Here is a 19,075-nt window from a genome sequence, read left to right as displayed (position 1 = left end):
ATACACACACACCTGTCAAGTCATTATTAGAACCAAAAGTTGGAGAATAGGAGAGTAGACAGGTATGTTCCATCCTGCCCTGCTCCCTCATGTGAAAAGTCATTGCGATTTATGTAGCTTAAGTCCACAATTTGGATTTTTCATCTCCCTATAAAACCTCCACCAAGTCTTTGACTACATGTGTGGGAAGCCCAGATTTGTCTGTTTGCAACAATGTGCAAAAGAACTAGAAATAGAAAAGGTTTTGGTAACCTAAGGCCAACCTGCTGGGAGGTAACCTGCAGCAGAATTTTTTTTTAATTACAGGGAAAAGGCATTTTAATAGATTAAAAAGCATCAAAAGTAAACCACTAAGATTAGTTGTAAACAGAGCACCCTCAAAAAACCCAACAAACAATTCTCTTCGATGGGACTGAGTGACTGAGGCATAGGTGGGCTTCCAGGGAAGTTTTGGTGCAGTCACCATAGTTATATAAAAATTCTTCACCAGCTTTTAGGTCCCTCGAGGCGAGGAGGATGAAGTGAGGCACCCTGTCAGTGCCGTGGAGTTTGGTTTGGCAGCTACCACAGTTGCTCAGTTGCTGTGAATGATCAATCTCCCGAGACCATCCGTTTCTCCAGGGGCAGCCCGAGTAGGTTTTGCTCAGGTACTAAACATAGTACATAGTCAGAAGAAGGATCCTGAGTGTAGAGAACCTCGCGCTTCTTAGCGTCTGTGATCTCAATGAGGTCTCAGTGATACTCACCCACAAACTCTTCCCTTGTAAACTGTCTGGTGGAAATCACTCCTCTGTCTTTGCCATCAATGGTATTCATGCCTTCTTCGTTTCCGCTTTCAATCAATTCATCTAATTTTCTCTCTTCTTCTGACTTAGCTCACCTTTGCTTCTGCAGGAGCTTCTCTCAGAGTAACAGTGACTGCGATTCGGTTGAATTTTTCACTGATCTTTTCTCCTCGAGGTCTTCTTGGTTTGTGGACCTTTCTTTGGGGCGTGTTCGCGCTGGCAGCATCAGCAGCATTAGCAGGCGGAGCCAAGACTTTGGGGTTTCCTGCAGTTATGGATTTGTGGTTTGGAAGTGGCTCCAGTTCTTTGCCTTTTTGGTCTTCTGATTTCATAATGCTCCTGGGTACGTTGCAGCTAATTCTTTTCTTCTCTCCTTTCTTGTGCAATTCGGTTAAGGCTTTCCCCTGGCCTTTGATGTCATGATGTGCAATAGAGTTTTCCTCCCAGAGGCTCTGTGGGGCTCATGTAGGAATGGATCTTTGGCCCATAAATACATTCTTCCCATTGGTTCTAGGCTGCCCAGGGCCCCAGTCTCAGGGACCTGGGGCAGGGCTTGTTGCTTCTCTGGTCAGGGTCACCCCCTCCTCCACGCAGGTCTTCCATACTTGTTTTTTGAAGAAGTCTTTTCTACATATTTTTGAGTGTGAATAATCTTTGATAATATTCAGTATCCTGCTTATACGCAGCATATGTCAGGGTCTCCTGTGATTTGATTCTTCTGAGTATGATACACCAAGATTTTAAAAAGGAAAATTAGTGATATTTAAAAAAATAGACTAAAAATGAATTTTTGCAGTACTGAGAATCAGTTGCCCAGTTTCTCAAGTGCAATTCATCCTACTTTTCTCCTCTTCTTAAATTCAAGACCTAATCCATTTTCCCTAATTAACACATGTCTAAGATATATGTACAGTTGGACTAATTCAATGAGCTACTCATTAATTGAATATCATAATCGGTGACCGAAAACATTCTTTGTACATTTGTTGCTGTTTCTATTGATATTTGTTATTGCTGTTGTTTTCTTCTAAAGATTCTTAAAGATATCCTTGGTAAACTGTATATTTCCCTTAGGAATTCTGTTATATTCTAGGATTTGATGCAGCTTTTCTGGTGTCATTCACTAACAGGAAAATCAGGAGAATCTGAGTGCCTCCATGTTCAGTCTTTGTCTGGGGCATCTTCTATGACATTGATGAACATCTTTGTCAAAAAGTCATATATCTCATGATATTGACACAGAGGGTTACTGAACAAGCATAAATCATCAGATATTTATTAAGCTTTTGCTGTGTCTGAGTACTGTGTTGAACATTTACCTCTGTATTTAAAATGAACTGAACCTATAAATGAAGGACACCTGGATATCTCTCTCATCAGTTACTTGCTAATTACTCAAAGCATGCCATTGAGTTCAGTTATAGAACTCGCTTTCCTGGAAATATTTTGAACAGAATAATAAAGTATCCATTTGAGTTTAGCTGGTTATGTAGGAATCAGGATAAGCTACATGATTTCTTGAAGACACATTTCATATTAGGTTTCTAAGACTGATTATTGGAAATGAAAGTTGGAAGGAATTTAGATGTTATTTTGCCCAGTTTCTTCCTTTATAGGTGATAGAAAATGATAGCAAAAGAGTTTAAATGACTCACCCTAGGTAATATAGCAAATTTACTTAAATAAGTGAATAGAAAAGAGATTATAATGGAAGTACCCTACCTAAATAAAAAACAGTATAGAAAGTAAAATTAAAGGATATAAAAGTAACATTTAATTATGTATAAACACAAGTTATATTTTTTTAATCTACTCTACATGCTATAATTATAGGATAAGTAAGGTAGAAGCTTGGCACTTAAGGAATGTTCTTAGTATGATACTTACAATCATATTAATTTGTAAAGTCTTATTAAAATAATGCCCTAACCAACATTCTCCATTGTCCTACTAAAAGCCCTTAGGAAATAGAGAATATAATAAAAACTTGTATTTTGGAACAGCAATTGTTTCCTGGAACAAAGCCCTCACTGATACAAAATAATAGAGCATAATATATAAACAAGTAAAAAGCTTTTTAATTTAATTTAAAATATGTTTTTCAATACTCATTATGATGATTTCCTCCTTAGCTATTAACATACATGCATTAAGGAATGGCGTAATGGTGGTTTGTTAGTCACAAAGGAAAAGGGAAGAAAAGTGGAAGGAAGAAAGGAAAACTATAGTAATTGTGCTTGCTATATGAAATATCAGAAACCCTGATTAGTGTGGGAGGAATGAATTATTAAATCTCTACCCACACTTCCCTTTCTGTATTCTCTACTATTTAATTATGCATCTGTGAATGTTGTCATAAGATCATCGGCAAGTCACTAATTAGTATTTATGAAAGGATTCTGTGACCTTTACATAATTCGTTTTGTGTGTTGAGATCTTTTGTATACAAATAGAGAGCAGAACTGATTTATTTTAGATCTGAGTCACCAGTATTTTACTTAGAAGTTTTAAGTTGTCTTAATGATGCTCGTAGATGGTAAAGTTTCACTGAAGATTAAAATGACTTCCTTAATTATTGTAAGATTTCTTACTATTTATAATTCATGTTTATATGGAGTCCATTTCTCCAGAACTCAAAAGCATTTTATAATTTCTTAAAAGCTGCAATTATTATTTATGATATCTTTTTAATATAATTGAAGGGCAGTAATTATTAGTCTAATTATAGAGATAAGGAAAAGGAAATCAGAAAAGTTAAATGATTTGCAAAGAGTCAGTTAATAAGACAACCTAGAAAACAACTAAAGTGTCATGATCCAAGCTCTGTAGTCCTGGAGCTAAAGGACGCTCAGAAAACATTTACAACTCCAAAGGGTGTCATAAGGCAACTCAAGAAATATATTTTTTTTAAAGTACCTCCTCAGTGCAAGGAATTCTCCTATGTCAAAGGATGCAAAGATAAAAACCTGTCCTTCACTAAAGCACTTGGATATTCTACTAGGGAAATACTAAACATATTGGTAAATAGAAAATGTCTATTGTCCTTATTTTCTGTTGAAATCCACTCAACCTATAACCATTTTCTTTTGACTATGGTTCCTTTAGAGATCAGCCTCTGGATATCTCTCAATTGGAAGGAGAAAAGGGGGAACCCAAAGGTAATCTACTTCAGTATCTTTGCCCCCCCCAAAAAACCAAAACACCCAAATAGGATCATGAAGAGTCAGATACCCTTGAATCAACTGAAGAACAAATTTAATGAAAGGTAAAAGAATCATTTTATATATTTTCTAAAATCATTCCAATTTATCTGGTAGCAAGCTGATGTGATCACAGTGGTTTTGATAACAGCATGAGTTCTTCTTCCTCTGTGGAAGTCCTATATAGATATGGTTTTCTGTCGTAGCTAAAAGTGATGTTCAGGAGTGTATATTAGGAGATTCCTTTGGGAAAATTCAAAAGAGCTCACACACAGGATGTTTAGTTAGTAATTGGGGCATATGTCTCTAGTTTCACCTAAACCATTCATATGGGTATAACCAAGAAACCTCAAACCAGTCAATGAGTTGGGAGCACAGAAGCAAAAAAGCCTCAAAACAACAGGAAAAACAAGAAGGGGGCAACTTTGTACACATTTTATGGAGCAAAAATAAAAAATACAGAGGAGATAGAAGAGGAAACACAAGCAAATGTGCCAAAACCTTCCAAAGGAAATGGAAACTCTCCACAAACTTTTGAAGAATTTGAATCGAAAATGATCAAAAAGATGGAAGCCTTTTGGCAGGAAAAGTGGGAATTAATGCAAAAGAATTTCACACAACTACAAAACCGGTTTGACCAAACTGAAAAGGAAAATCAGGCTTTGAAGGTCAGAATTAGGCAACTGGAAGACAATGAGCAGGCAAAAGAGCAAGAATCAATAAAGCAAAGCCAAAAGATCAAGAAATTAGAAGAGAACATAAAATATCTCACTGACAAGGTGACAGACTTGGAAAATAGAGGAAGAAGAGATAATTTAGGAATAATTGGACTACCAGAAAACACAGAAATAAACAGCAAACTCAACATCGTAATACAAAATATAATCAAAGAAAATTGCCCAGAGATTCTAGAAAAAGGGGGCAATACAGCCACTGAAAGAGCTCACAGAAAACCCTCTACACTAAATCCCCAAAAGACAACTCCCAGGAATGTAATTGCCAAATTCAAAAGTTTTCAAACAAAAGAAAAAATCCTACAAGAAGCCAGAAAAAGACAATTTAGATATAAAGGAACACCAATCAGGGTCACACAAGACCTTGCAAGTTCCACTATGAATGATTGTAAGGCATGGAACATGATTTTAAGAAAGGCAAGAAAGCTGGGTCTTCAACCAAGAATCAGCTATCCAGCAAAACTGACTATATACTTGCAAGGGAAAGTATGGCCATTCAACAAAATAGAAGATTTCCAACTTATTTCAAAGAAAAGACCAGAGCTCTGTGGAAAGTTCGATATCGAAAAACAAAGAGCATAGAATACCTGAAAAGGTAAATATGATGGAAAGGGAAAGGAGAAAATTGTTATCTTTTCATTTATTCAAACTCTCTTCTATAAGGACTACATTTATATCAATCTATATATATATATATTAATATATAGAAAATGTAATGTATAAATAGGGGGAAAATAAAAATCAAATAGAATAATCTTTATCACACAAAGATTCACACGGGAAGGGGAGGGGAAGAAAACCCCTATAAGAAGGAGAGAAAGAGATTTTTTACTTAAACCTTATTCTCAGGGAAATCAACTCTGAGAGGGAAGAACATCCTGATCCATTGGGATCTTGAATTCTATCTTACCCAACAAGGGTAGGGAGAAGGGAAAACCAAGGGGGGGAGAGGGGAAGGAAAACAAAAGAGGAGGGAAGGAGAGGGAGGAGGGGGAGGGAACAAAAAGGGATGGGCTAGAAAGGGAAACATATCAAGGGAGGGGACAAGGGGGACTGATTTAAAGTAAATAACTGGATAAAAGGTTAGAGCTAAAGAAGAAAGGCTAGAATTAGGGAAGGATATCAAAATGCCAGAGAATTCACAAGTCACAATCATAACTTTGAACGTGAATGGGATGAACTCACCCATAAAATGTAGACAAATCGCAGAATGGGTTAGAATCCAAAACCCTACAATATGTTGTCTTCAAGAAACACACATGAGGAGGGTAGACACCCACAAGGTCAGAATTAAAGGATGGAGTAAGACCTTCTAGGCCTCAACTGATAGAAAGAAGGCAGGAGTTGCAATCATGATATCTGATAAAGCCAAAGCAAAAATAGACCTGATCAAAAGGGATAGGGAAGGTAATTATATTTTGTTAAAAGGGACCTTAGATAATGAGGAAATATCACTAATAAACATGTATGCACCAAATAATATAGCACCCAAATTTCTAATGGAGAAACTAGGAGAATTGAAGGAAGAAATAGACAGTAAAACAATATTAGTGGGAGATTTGAACCAACCATTATCAAATTTAGATAAATCAAATTAAAAAATAAATAAGAAAGAGGTAAAAGAAGTGAATGAAATCTTAGAAAAATTAGAATTAATAGACATATGGAGAAAAATAAATAGGGATAAAAAGGAATACACCTTCTTCTCAGCATCACATGGCACATTCACAAAGATTGACCATACACTAGGTCACAGAAACAGGGCATACAAATGCAGAAAAGCAGAAATAATAAATGCAGCCTTTTCAGATCACAAGGCAATAAAAATAATGATCAGTAACAGTACATGGAAAACCAAATCAAGGAAATTAAACAATATGATACCCTAAAATCGCTTAGTTAGAGAAGAAATCACAAAAACAATTAATAATTTCATCAAGGAAAATGACAATGGCGAAACATTCTTTCAAACTTTTGGGGATACAGCCAAAGCAGTAATCAGAGGTAAATTCATATCCCTGAGTGCATATATCAATAAACTAGGGAGAGCAGAGATCAATCAATTGGAAATGCAAATAAAAAAACTTGAAAGAGATCAAATTAAAAACCCCCAGCAGAAAACCAAACTAGAAAACCTAAAAAACAAGGGAGAAATTAATAAAATTGAAAGGGATAGAACTATTGATTTAATAAATAAGACTAGAAGCTGGTACTTTGAAAAAACAAACAAAATAGACAAAGTACTGATCAATCTAATTAAAAAAAGGAAAGAAGGAAAGCAAATTAACAGCATCAAAGATGAAAAGGGGACATCACCTCCAATGAAGAGGAAATCAAGGCAATCATTAAAAATTACTTTGCCCAATTATATGGCAATAAATACAGCAATCTAGCAATATGGATGAATATATACAAAAATACAAACTGCCTAGACTAACAGAAGAAGAAATAGAATTCTTAAATAATCCCATATCAGAAAATGAAATCCAACAGGCCATCAAAGAACTCCCTAAGAAAAAATCCCCAGGGCAAGACAGATTCACAAGTGAATTCTATCAAACATTAAGAGAACAGTTAATCCCAATATTATACAAACTATTTGACATAATAATCAAAGAGGGAATTCTACCAAACTCCTTTTATGACACAAACATGGTACTGATTCCAAAACCAGGCAGATCAAAAACCAAGAAAGAAAATTATAGACCAATCTCCCTAATGAATATAGATGCAAAAATCTTAAATAGGATACTAGCAAAAAGACTCCAGCAAGTGATCAGAAGGGTCATCCACCATGATCAAATAGGATTTATACCAGTGATGCAGGGCTGGTTCAATATTAGGAAAACCATCCACATAATAGACCATATCAACAAGCAAACCAACAAAAATCACAAGATTATTTCAATAGACTCAGAAAAAGCCTTTGATAAAATACAACATCCATTCCTATTGAGAACACTAGAAAGCATAGGAATAGGTGGTTAGTTCCTAAAAATAATAACCAGTATATATCTAAAACCATCAGCTAATATCATCTGCAATGGGGATAAACTAAATGCATTCCCAATAAGATCAGGTGTGAAACAAGGATGCCCATTATCACCTCTACTATTTGACATTGTACTAGAAACACTAGCAGTAGCAATTAGAGAAGAAAAAGAAATTGAAGGCTTCAAAATAGGCAAGGAGGAGACTAAGCTATCGCTCTTTGCAGATGACATGATGGTCTACTTAAAGAATCCTAGACATTCACCCAAAAAGCTAATTGAAATCATCAACAACTTTAGCAAAGTTGCAGGATACAAAATAAACCCACATAAGTCATCAGCTTTTCTATATATCTCCAACACAGCTCAGCAGCAAAAACTAGAAAGAGAAATCCCATTCAAAATCACCTTAGACAAAATAAAATACCTAGGAATCTATCTCCTGAGATAAACACAGGAATTATATGAACACAACTACAAAACACTCTCCTCACAACTAAAACTAGACTTGAGCAATTGGAAAAACATTAACTGCTCATGAGTAGGAGGAGCCAATATAGTAATAAAATGACCATCCTACTCAAACTTATCTATCTATTTAGTGCCATACCCATAGAACTTCCAAAAATTTTCTTTACTGATTTAGAAAAAAACCATAACAAAGTTCATTTGGAATAACAAAGGATCAAGGATAACCAGGGAAATAATGAAAAAAAAATACAAAGGAAGGGGGCTTTGCAGTCCCAGCAGCAGTCATCAAAACAATTTGGTACTCGCTAAGAGATAGAAAGGAGGATCAGTGGAATAGACTTGGGACAAGTTACCTCAGCAAGATAATATATGATAAACCCAAAGATCCCTGCTTTTGCGTCAAAAATCCACTATTTGATAAAAACTGCTGGGAAAACTGGAAGACAGTGTGGGAGAGATTAGGATTAGATCAACACCTCACACCCTACACCAAGATAAATTCAAAATGGGTGACTGACATGAACATAAAGAAGGAAACTATAAGTAAATTAGGTAAACACAGAATTGTATACATGTCAGACCTTTGGGAAGGGAAAGACTTTAAAACCAAGCAAGACATAGAAAGAGTCACAAAATGTAAAATAAATAATTTTGACTACATCAAATTAAAAAAGCTTTTGTACAAACAAAACCAATATAACTAAAATCAGAAGGAAAGCAACAAATTGGGAAACAATCTTCATAAAAACCTCTGACAAAGGTCTAATTACTCAAATTTACAAAGAGCTAAATCAATTGTACAAAAAATCAAGCCATTCTCCAATTGATAAATGGGCAAGGGACATGAACAGGCAGTTCTCAGCCAAAGAAATCAAAACTATTAATAAGCACATGAAAAGTGCTCTACATCTCTTATAATCAGAGAGATACCAATCAAAACAACTCTGAGGTATCACCTCACACCTAGAAGATTGGCTAACATGACAGCTATGGAAAGTAATGAATGCTGGAGGGGATGTGGCAAAGTAGGGACACTAATTCATTGCTGGTGGAGCTGTGAACTGATCCAACCATTCTGGAGGGCAATTTGGAACTATGCCCAAAGGGCGATAAAAGAATGTCTGCCCTATGATCCAGCCATAGCACTGCTGGGTTTGTACCCCAAAGAGATAATAAGGAAAAAGACTTCTACAAGAATGTTCATAGCTGCACTCTTTGTGGTGGCCATAAATTGGAAAATGAGGGGATGCCCTTCAATTGGGGAATGGCTGAACAAATTGTGGTATATGTTGGTGATGGAATATTATTGTGTTAAAAGGAATAATAAAGTGGAGGAATTCCACAGAGACTGGAACAACCTCCAGGAAGTGATGCAGAGCGAGAGGAGCAGAACCAGGAGAACATTGTACACAGAGACTGATACACTGTGGTACAATCGAACGTAATGGACTTCTCCATTAGTGGTGGTGTAATGTCCCTCAACAATCTGCAGGGATGTAAAAAATACTATCCACAAGCAGAGGATAAAGTGTGGGAGTAAAAACACTGATGAAAAGCAACTGCTTGACTACAGGGCTGAGAGGAAATGACTGAGGAGAGAGTCTAAATGAACACTCTAGTGCAAATACCAACAACATGGAAATGGGTTCAAAACAAGAACACATGTGAAACCCAGTGGAATTTTGCGCCATCTATGGGAGAAGTGGTGGGAAGGGGGAGGGGGGAGAAAAAGATAATGATCATTGTTTCCAATGAATAATGTTTGTAAATAACCAAGTAAAATAATGTTTAAAAAGTAAAAAAAGAAAAGAAAAGAAAAGTAAGGACCACTCCCAACTACAACCCCAATCATGATTGTCCAAACTTCTATACTTGGGCTTGATGTAGGGTAGAATCTAGCTGTGGATGATGACTCTTATGCAATCAATCTTCTACGTATGTGACATTCTACAATTTGTTTGGATATTATCTAAACACCTAAACCACACTCTTGTGATGTTACTACAACAAAGAATTTTTGATCATTTACTAGGTTTCTATGACACTCTGTGATAGATATGATTAATGTGAATAAAGCCATTTGTAGGTTAGTACCCCTTGACCTGATGAGAGAATGACTGTGCTTTTGGTCAGCTTTAACTATTAATCACAATTGCTTGGTAGATTAATAACAAAATATCTTAGTATTTAAGTGTGAGGACTTAAAGCAGACCAGTTTCGGGGTTTTCCTCAATTTACAAGTTCTGTTTTTCTTGTGTTACTTTGAAGTTCCTAGCAATGCTGCTTGGCTTCTGTTTCAACAAATTCATTGGAGTGTGGTAACTATAGGAAAAGATTCATTATAGTACTCAAACTTTTGGCCAGTATTTATTATAGGGCTTTGGAATGTGTCTTGTGCTTGAGAAAGGAGGGGTCATGGGCAGTAATCTTTGGGCTTTAATTCATTAATTGCTATATTTGGGGGGTAATAACCTAGTGGGCTTAAAGTAGGGTATATATATATATATATGTATATATATATATATATATCCTATAAGTATTTGCTCTCATGTCTCCTATATTGGGGAGAGAATAATAATCATAATAAGTCCATTAGTGGGGAAAATTTGGGGAGACAAGTCACAGGAGATCATCAGGGGGCCCTCATTCTAGGGTCTGCTTTGCAGATCTCCTTTCCTCGGACCCCGAACCTTGTCAACTGGTCGGGGTATGATGGCCTCAGGCAATAAACAGCATATATTTAAAACCATCATCAAGTATCATCTTCAATGGGGACAAGTTGGATGCCTTCCCAAGAAGATCAAGAGTGAAGCAAGGATGCCCATTATCACCTCTGTTGTTAAACATTGTACTAGAAAGGCTAGCTGTAGCAACTGGAGAAGAAAAATAAATTGAAGGGATCAATGTAGGCAATGAGGAAACTAAACTATCACTCTTTGCAGATGATATGATAGTCTACTTAAAGAATCCTAGAAAATCAACTAAAGGCTAGTGGAAATATTTAACTTTAGCAAAGTTGCAGCATACAAAATAAACCCACATAAATCATCAGCATTTCAGTATATTTCCAACACATCTCAGCCACCAGAGTTAGAAAGAGAAACTCAATTTAAAATCACCCTAGACAATACAAAATATTTAGGAATCTATTTGCCAAGAAAAAACCCTGGAATTATGTGAACCAACTACAAAACACTGTGAAGATAGAATTATCTCTTTGTTATTTCTAATGTAATCAATCAGCAACCTTTAATTTAATCAATCAAAAACTGAAAACATCCCTACTTAACACCTGACCAGTCACCAGGTGGAAGTGTTCACAAGTCAAAAACTCTCACCTCCAAAAGATCAACAAAGCACAAACTTAGGTAGGGCTAAACAGTTTGGGAAAGGTCATTGGTTTCTTTGAAGAGGGGAAGAGATAGGAAGTGATGTGGAAAAAGGACTACAAAAAGGCCTTGGATTCCTGAATTCTGGACTGCTTCTTCTTCTCTCTTTGGATCTTCTGGATTGGATTCATTCCTGCCTTGGTGCTTGAATAGATGCTTCCCTTGGTTCCTGTGGTGGTGAGTGGAGTATTCCTTCCTTGGTTCTTCAGTGGGGAGACCCTCTCTACTAGTTGGCACTTTGATGGGACACTCCTTTCAGCATGAGTTCTGGTGAGATTCTTGGTTCTCTTAACTTGAAGGTTTCCTGGTGAATTTCTCAGATTCTTCTGGCTCTTCAGATTTTGGCTGCCTAATTAGGGTTTTGTATTCTGATGAGATTCACTTTCAGATTCACATTTGTTGTCTGGAGACATTAGGATTAAACTTATGATATTTATATCTAGGCAGTACTTTCTACCTTTTTTTTTTACTTTTCCCTCTTTCCTACCTCATTGTAAATTAAAGCTGTTACAGTCATTTTGACTTAACCTATATTTTTTATATCAGCAACTACAATATTACTTTAGAATTCTCATATTTAGCAAGAAACCTAAATTTAAATCTTACAACACTTTCCACACAGTTAAAAGTAAATCCAAATAATGGGAAAATATTAATTGCTCATGGGTAGGATGATCTAATATAATAAAAATGGACATCCTACAGAAAATTAATTTACTTATTCAGTACCATACCTATCCAACTACTCCATACCTATCAAACTACCAGGAAGCTTTTTTTATAGAATTGGAAAAATATATAACAAAGTTTATTTGGAAGAACAAAAGATCAAGAATATCAAGGAAACTAATGGAAAAAATGTGAAAGATAGAGGCCTGGAACTACCAGACCTTAGTCTTTACTATAAAGCAGTAATCATCAAAACAATATGGTACTGGCTAACTGATAGAAGGTTGGATCAATGGAATAGACTTGGGGTAAATGACCTCAGCAAGATAGTGTTTGAGAAACCCAAACATCCAAGCATTTGGGGCAAGAACCCACTATTTTACAGAAAACCTGCTGGGAGAATTAGAAAATAGCAAAGGAGAGATTAGGTTTAGATCAAGATCTCACAACATATATCAAGATAAATTCAAAATGGATAAATGTCTTAAATATAAATAGGGAAATCTTAAAGAAATCAGGAAAACAAGTAGTAGTATACCTGTCAGATCTATGGGAAAGAGTAGAATTTGAAACCAAGCAGGAGACAGAGAACACTACAAAATAAAAAAAAGAATAATTTTGATTATATTAAATTAAAATGTTTTTGTACAAACAAAACCAATGCAATTAAAATTAGAAGGGAAGAAACAAATTGGAGGAAATTTTTATAACAAAACTCTCTGACAAAAGTTTAATTTCCCAAATATATAAGGGACTAAGTCAAATTTACGAAAATTCAAACCATTTTCCAATTGACAAATGGTCAAGGTACATGGATAGGCAGTTTTAAGATGAAGAAGTCAAAATTACCAATAAGCCCATGAAAAAGTGTTTTAAATCCCTCCTGATTAGAGAAAAGCAAGTTAACATAGAGACTGATACACTGTGGTACAATTGATTATAATGGACTTCTCTACTAGTAGCAATACAATGATCCAGAACTATTTGGAGGGATTTATGAGAAAGAACACTATCCATATTCAGAGGAGGAACTGAAGGAATAGAAACACAGAAGAGAAAAAAAAACACCTGCTTGATCACATGTGTCAATGAAGATATGACTGGGGATATAGACTCTAAATGATCACCTTAGTGCAAATATTAATAATATGGAAATGGGTCTTGATCAAGGACACATGTTAAACTCATTGGAATTGTGATTTAGCTATGGGAGGGGGTTGGGAGAGGGTGAGGGAAAGAACATGAAGCTTGTAACCATGGAAAAATATTTTAAATCATCTAATTAAATAAAATTTAAAAAACAACTCAAGTACCACCTAGCAAATTGGCCAATATGGCAGCAAAGGAAAGTGACAGATGCTAGAGGGGATATGGCAAAATTGGAACACTAATACACTGCTGGTGGAGTTCTGAATTAATCAAATCATTCTGGAGGGCAATTTGGAATTATGACCAAAGGGCTTTAAAAGATTGACTGCTCTTTGGTCCAGCCATACCAATGCTAGGATTGAACCCCAAACAGATAATAAGGAAAAATAGTTGTACAAAAATATTTATTACTGTGCTCTTTGTGGTAGCAAAAAATTGGAAAATGAGAAGGTGTCCACCAATTAAGGAATGACAACAAACTGTGGTATATAATGGTGATGGAAGATTATTGTGCTGAAAGGAATAATGAACTGGAGGATTTCTATGTGAACTGGAAAGATCTCCAGGAACTGATGCAGAGCAAAAAGTGCAGGACCAGGAGAACATTGTTCACAGAAACTGAAACATTGTGGCATAATCAAATGTAAATGACTTTATCAGTAGCAATGGAATGGTCCAGGACAATTCAGAGGAATTTAGGAGAAAAAATTCTATACACATCGAGAAAGAACTGTCAGATTAGAAGCATAGAAGAAAAACATATGATTAATCGCCTGGTTCAATGAGGATATGATTGGGGTTTTGTCATTAAAAGATCAATATATTCTAAATATGAACAATATGGAAATAGGTTTTGAACAATGATACATGTGTAATCCAGTGGAATTGCTAATCAGCTCCATGAGGGGGTAGAAAATAGGGGAGAGAAAGAACAGGAATCATGAAATCATGGGAAAATATTCTAAATAAATAATTAAAATTTAAAAATAAATAAATGGAGAAAAACATCTTTCCTGGTCTTGTTTAATCTTAATTCTTCCTTCTGAAATTATTCTCAGTGTATCCTATTGTTTGTATATTGTAAGAATTTAAAATTTAGGTTTTATGCTAAATATGAAAGTTCTAAAGAATATTGTAGTTGCCTATGAAAACATTAACTCCTAAGACACAAGTATGTTAGCCAGTCTTAACAATTAAGTTTAATAGAAATATGGTAAAATAAAGAAATGTAGGAAGGAATTAGAAAGTATTGCCTAGCTAGATACCCTATAATTCCAAAGCTATAAGCTGTCCAAAGAAGTCCAGCTTATCACCCAGCAAGGGCTTTCAGTATCCATATGGAGTTATGATAGTCTCTTAAGCCAGGAGTCCTGGTGCTTTCCTCAGCAATGCAACCTCTCCAAGAAAGGAAGGTCTGTCTGGAACCAATCTCTCCAGAAACCAGGAAAGGAAGGTCTCTCCAGAACCAGCCTCTCCAGAAGTCAGGAAAGGAAGGTCAGCTACTCACTTAGCAAGCCCAAGCAGGATTGTAGCAGTTAAAATTAGTTTTCTCTGCTAGAAGTATTATATTTTATGAGGTTTATTAGAGATTAAGAATTTAAGAAAATACAAGTAAGAAAGCATGTGCCTAGGAGGGCCGAAAGGCCCATTCAATTTCATTTACTTCATGAGAGATGTGTTTGCTTGGAAGCAGAAGTAGGAAGAGAGATCAGTAGGCTTTTACAACCAGTTAAATAGAAATTTTGATCTCGCCCAGGTGAGGATCTCAGTGAGATTACAAAGCATTCTGGGAAGTGGCCAAGGACTTCTGGGGATTGAAGTCTGGGGTTCAAATCTCCATTTTTACAGGATCCAGGGAAAGAGTCTCCTCCTTCAGTCCAGCTCCCTGATGCAGTGTCCAAAGATGAACTCCAAAGGAGAAGCTCAAAGGAGAAATCTCTTGGACTGTAAGTTCAGGACTTTTTATAGTCATTTGTCCATGTCACTCTCTGTCCCTTTCTCACTTCATGGGAAACAATCACAGTCTTTCAATTTGCCTAGCACTGCCCAGGGGGGATGGCATTAGTGTTTGGAGGTATGAGCTTACTCTAGTAAGTGCTTCATGAATTCTCTTAGTGTTGAGTAAGGGTGCTTTTAGTTCATGATTTGTTTAACTAAAAAGAGGCAAGGGGAGAATTAATACTATCTTCACAACATGATTGTTTATTTCTTTCCCTAGGCTGTGAGCTCCTCAAAAGTACAGTCATTTCCCTCCTTTATTTGGTTTGGTCTGATTTTTTTTCTTTGCCTGTATTTGCATCCATAGCACTCAGCAAAGCACACTATTTGGTATGTTGTAGGAACTTAATAAAATATAACTTACTAATTGACTGGATCTGCTTGAACTTGTCTCTCTCATCTTTTAATATCTATCTATCTATCTATCTATCTATCTATCTATCTATCTATCTATCTATCTATCTATCTATCCACCTATTTCTGTTTATCTATCTTCATTTTTCAGGACCTGAGTTCCCAGTTCTCTCATCTTTCTGCCTGAACAACTGCTTGCCAGGACTCTATTACATCTGATTGAACCAGATTATCTTTTAGGGGGATAGAAGTTATAAGTTATGGGAATCCTTAATAAATTTGAGAAATTTCTTAATCAAATTAAAAATGTTTCAAGTTAGTTCATTGTATACAATAAGTTGAAAGAATCCTTTAAACTGGGATATCATCCTACCATTTGGCATCCAGTGGAAAAGACACAGGAAACCCCACACACAATTTAGGTGACTAAGAATCAGATACCTTGGGGCTTCTAAAGTAAATTGATCATACTATCTCATTAGTTATCTTTCTAGTATGTCCTCATTGCCTTTTCTCTTATGCCTTCTTTCTGAATGTAAAGAACACATTTCCCTACCTTTCCTCAATGACCAAACTATATCAATAATAATGTCTCAGGAGAATTCCAATGGTAAACATGAAATTATACATAATCTGAGGGGGGTATTGAATAGCAAAATCTCTGAACCTCCATCCCCATTCCAATTCATTCTACATATACAGGTGCCAAAAATTATTTTGTTAAATCAGATGTCAGATCATCTCACTCTTCCCATTCTAAAAACTTCAATGATTCCACATTGCAAGTAAAATAAAATATTAATTAAAGCTCTTTGTAATGCCTCCTTCTTATCTCTCCAGTTTTCTTATATAATATTCCCCATCACATATATCTGGCTTCATTCAAATATACTGGCCAACTTGTTATTTGTCATGTATGACATTCCATCTCGTTTCCAGGCCATTTTACTGACATTATCAGACTTAGAATATTCTCTCTCTTACTCTGCTTCTTGGAACCTTTGGTCTATTTAGAATTAGCTGAAAGCATTACATTTTAGATGACTTTTCCTGGACCCTGGTGTGCTATTATTTACTTTCTAGGATTACCTTCTTATACTCTTATGTTTCATATATAAAAAGTGATTCATACATATATTGTCTTCCTAAGAGCAGCATATTTCGAAACCTCCTTGATGTCAGGGACAGTTTTTGCTTTTAATTCAATTTCTAGTGATTAGCATAGTTTCTGCAACATAGTAAATGTGTAATAAATGCTAACTGACTGATTAATTGATTGCAACTTCCTCTCCACTAGCTAACTTTGCATCTAGTAGTTGCTAAATAAATGATAATGGAATAGATGTCCAAGTTGATCTTCGAAATAATGTTTCTCAGGCATTTACTTCTTTTCACTTGCTTGTACTTTCTAATTCTCTTTTTTCTCACCCTACTAGTTGTTTCTAGTTTCCAGATCCACATACTATTATAGCTTCAAACCTTGTTATCAATTTCTACTCCTCTATTTTTTTAAATATTGATTTTTCTTTTTTTTTAACATTGCAAACATTTCTAACATCCCTCCTCTGATAGGAGACTGATTCAATATCATATTATTAAAGAACAAAAAGAAAAGAGAGAAATAACAAAATCAATCAATATATAATATACATACAATGATCAGATTTATTGCTCCATAGCAGTGAGTATTCCATATCTTCAAAGATTACTTCTTATTTCTGATGCATGGTAAAATGACAAAGATGACCCATATCTCAGGCAGAATTCTTATTACTAAACTTCTGACATTTAATACATAATTTATTGACTTGAAGAGAACATATTCATACAATTCCGCAATAAAAAAGTAGAATATTGAAGGCCAATATGACAACGGATTACTTTTCTATATGAGCATATATCTTTACTTACATCACATGTCACACATCCATCAAATGAAATATAATGTTAGCCGATATAAATTGTATAGAATATATAGTGTTTTGCAAACATTCTTATTCTTACTAATTTACCACTTTGAAGAGAATGCCTTTTGTAGTATGCAAAACCATATATATATATATGTAGATATAGATATAGATAATTTATATAATTATTCCACAATGATTTTAATTTCTAGGGAACATCTAGATGGCTCAGTGGATTAAGAACCAGGCCTTGAGATGGGAGGGTGTACATTCAAATTTAGCCTTAGACATTTCCTAGCTGTGTGACCCTGGGCAAGTCACTTAACCCCTATTACTCTTTTGCCTTGGAACCAACATATAGTATTGATTCTAAGATGGAAGGCAACAGTTTAAAAAAAAGAATTTCAATATCTAAAAATATCACAGACACACAAGATTGTAGGTTTTGAGCTGGAATAAACCTTAGCGGCTGAGTTTAATAGGATCATTTAGAGATGAGGAAAATGAAGATAAACCCCTGGTTGCTGAAGTAGGCAATTGGATAATTGAGGTTAAAACTGAATTTCTTCATCAACAAATTAAGTGATCTTTCTAACACACCTTACTACATCTTCGTATTAGTGAGGATCTCCTCTAAACTTATCTAAACTGACCCATAAATGAGAAGCACACAATTCTTTTTCTGGTTCCAATAGTCAACTTATTCAGAATTTGGTAATTCTTTCAAAAGCTCATATTTAATCTTTAAGATCTCAATATCAGTGCCAAGCCATGTGGAGGCACTAGAATAGATCTTTTTGTGAAAAAATATGTTTTTCATGCTGAAAGTATCCTTTCTCCACAGAACCCATAGATTTTGTTTTGTGAGAAATCCAACCATGTGTGTTACAGAGCAAGTCCAACACATTTTATAACTGATATCCTACAGAGGCTAAAATCTACCAATTAGAGTAAAAGAGATGAATTTACTTTGTAATATTTCCCTGTGTTGTCCCAACCCATTTTAATGTGTAGGATCACTCAAGTTGGCAAAAAAAAAGTTTGTTTTTTTGTTTTCAAAGAAGGGAAAGATGGGCTTCCAGAAAGGCTAATTAACGAGAATATTTCAGCCAAAGTCTGGAGTCAGATGGGAAATTTTACAACTCCAGTAGACAGCATGAAATACTGTATCAGGGGGGTAGTGCCAAAAGTCTGAGACTATGCATTGGGTGAATAGTTAACAGAGACAAAGTAGTTGACATGCTTGGTGAGATGAGCCCAAGATCCTAGGGAAAACTCAACAAATAGGGTAAAGAATGGAAGAGCAGAATATAAAGCTATGAGGTCAAGCCAACTGTTTGACAATCTGTTTATTGTCTTTGGAGATACTTTCTAATCTCAAAAGAGATGCAATGACTATGCCCTTTAATCCTGACATGAAAATACCATT

At 35.4% G+C, this 19,075-nt stretch overlaps 1 pseudogene; it reads right to left on the bottom strand.

Annotated features, from left to right (window-relative positions):
- Positions 1–377: 377 nt before the first annotated feature.
- Positions 378–1,117, bottom strand: LOC100617985 (N-lysine methyltransferase KMT5A-like; annotated as a pseudogene).
- Between the last annotated feature and the right edge of the window lie 17,958 nt (positions 1,118–19,075).

Source organism: Monodelphis domestica, chromosome 8 (assembly GCF_027887165.1).
Source record: "Monodelphis domestica isolate mMonDom1 chromosome 8, mMonDom1.pri, whole genome shotgun sequence".
NCBI lineage: Eukaryota > Metazoa > Chordata > Mammalia > Didelphimorphia > Didelphidae > Monodelphis > Monodelphis domestica.
This window is presented reverse-complemented; position numbering and strand designations above follow the sequence as displayed.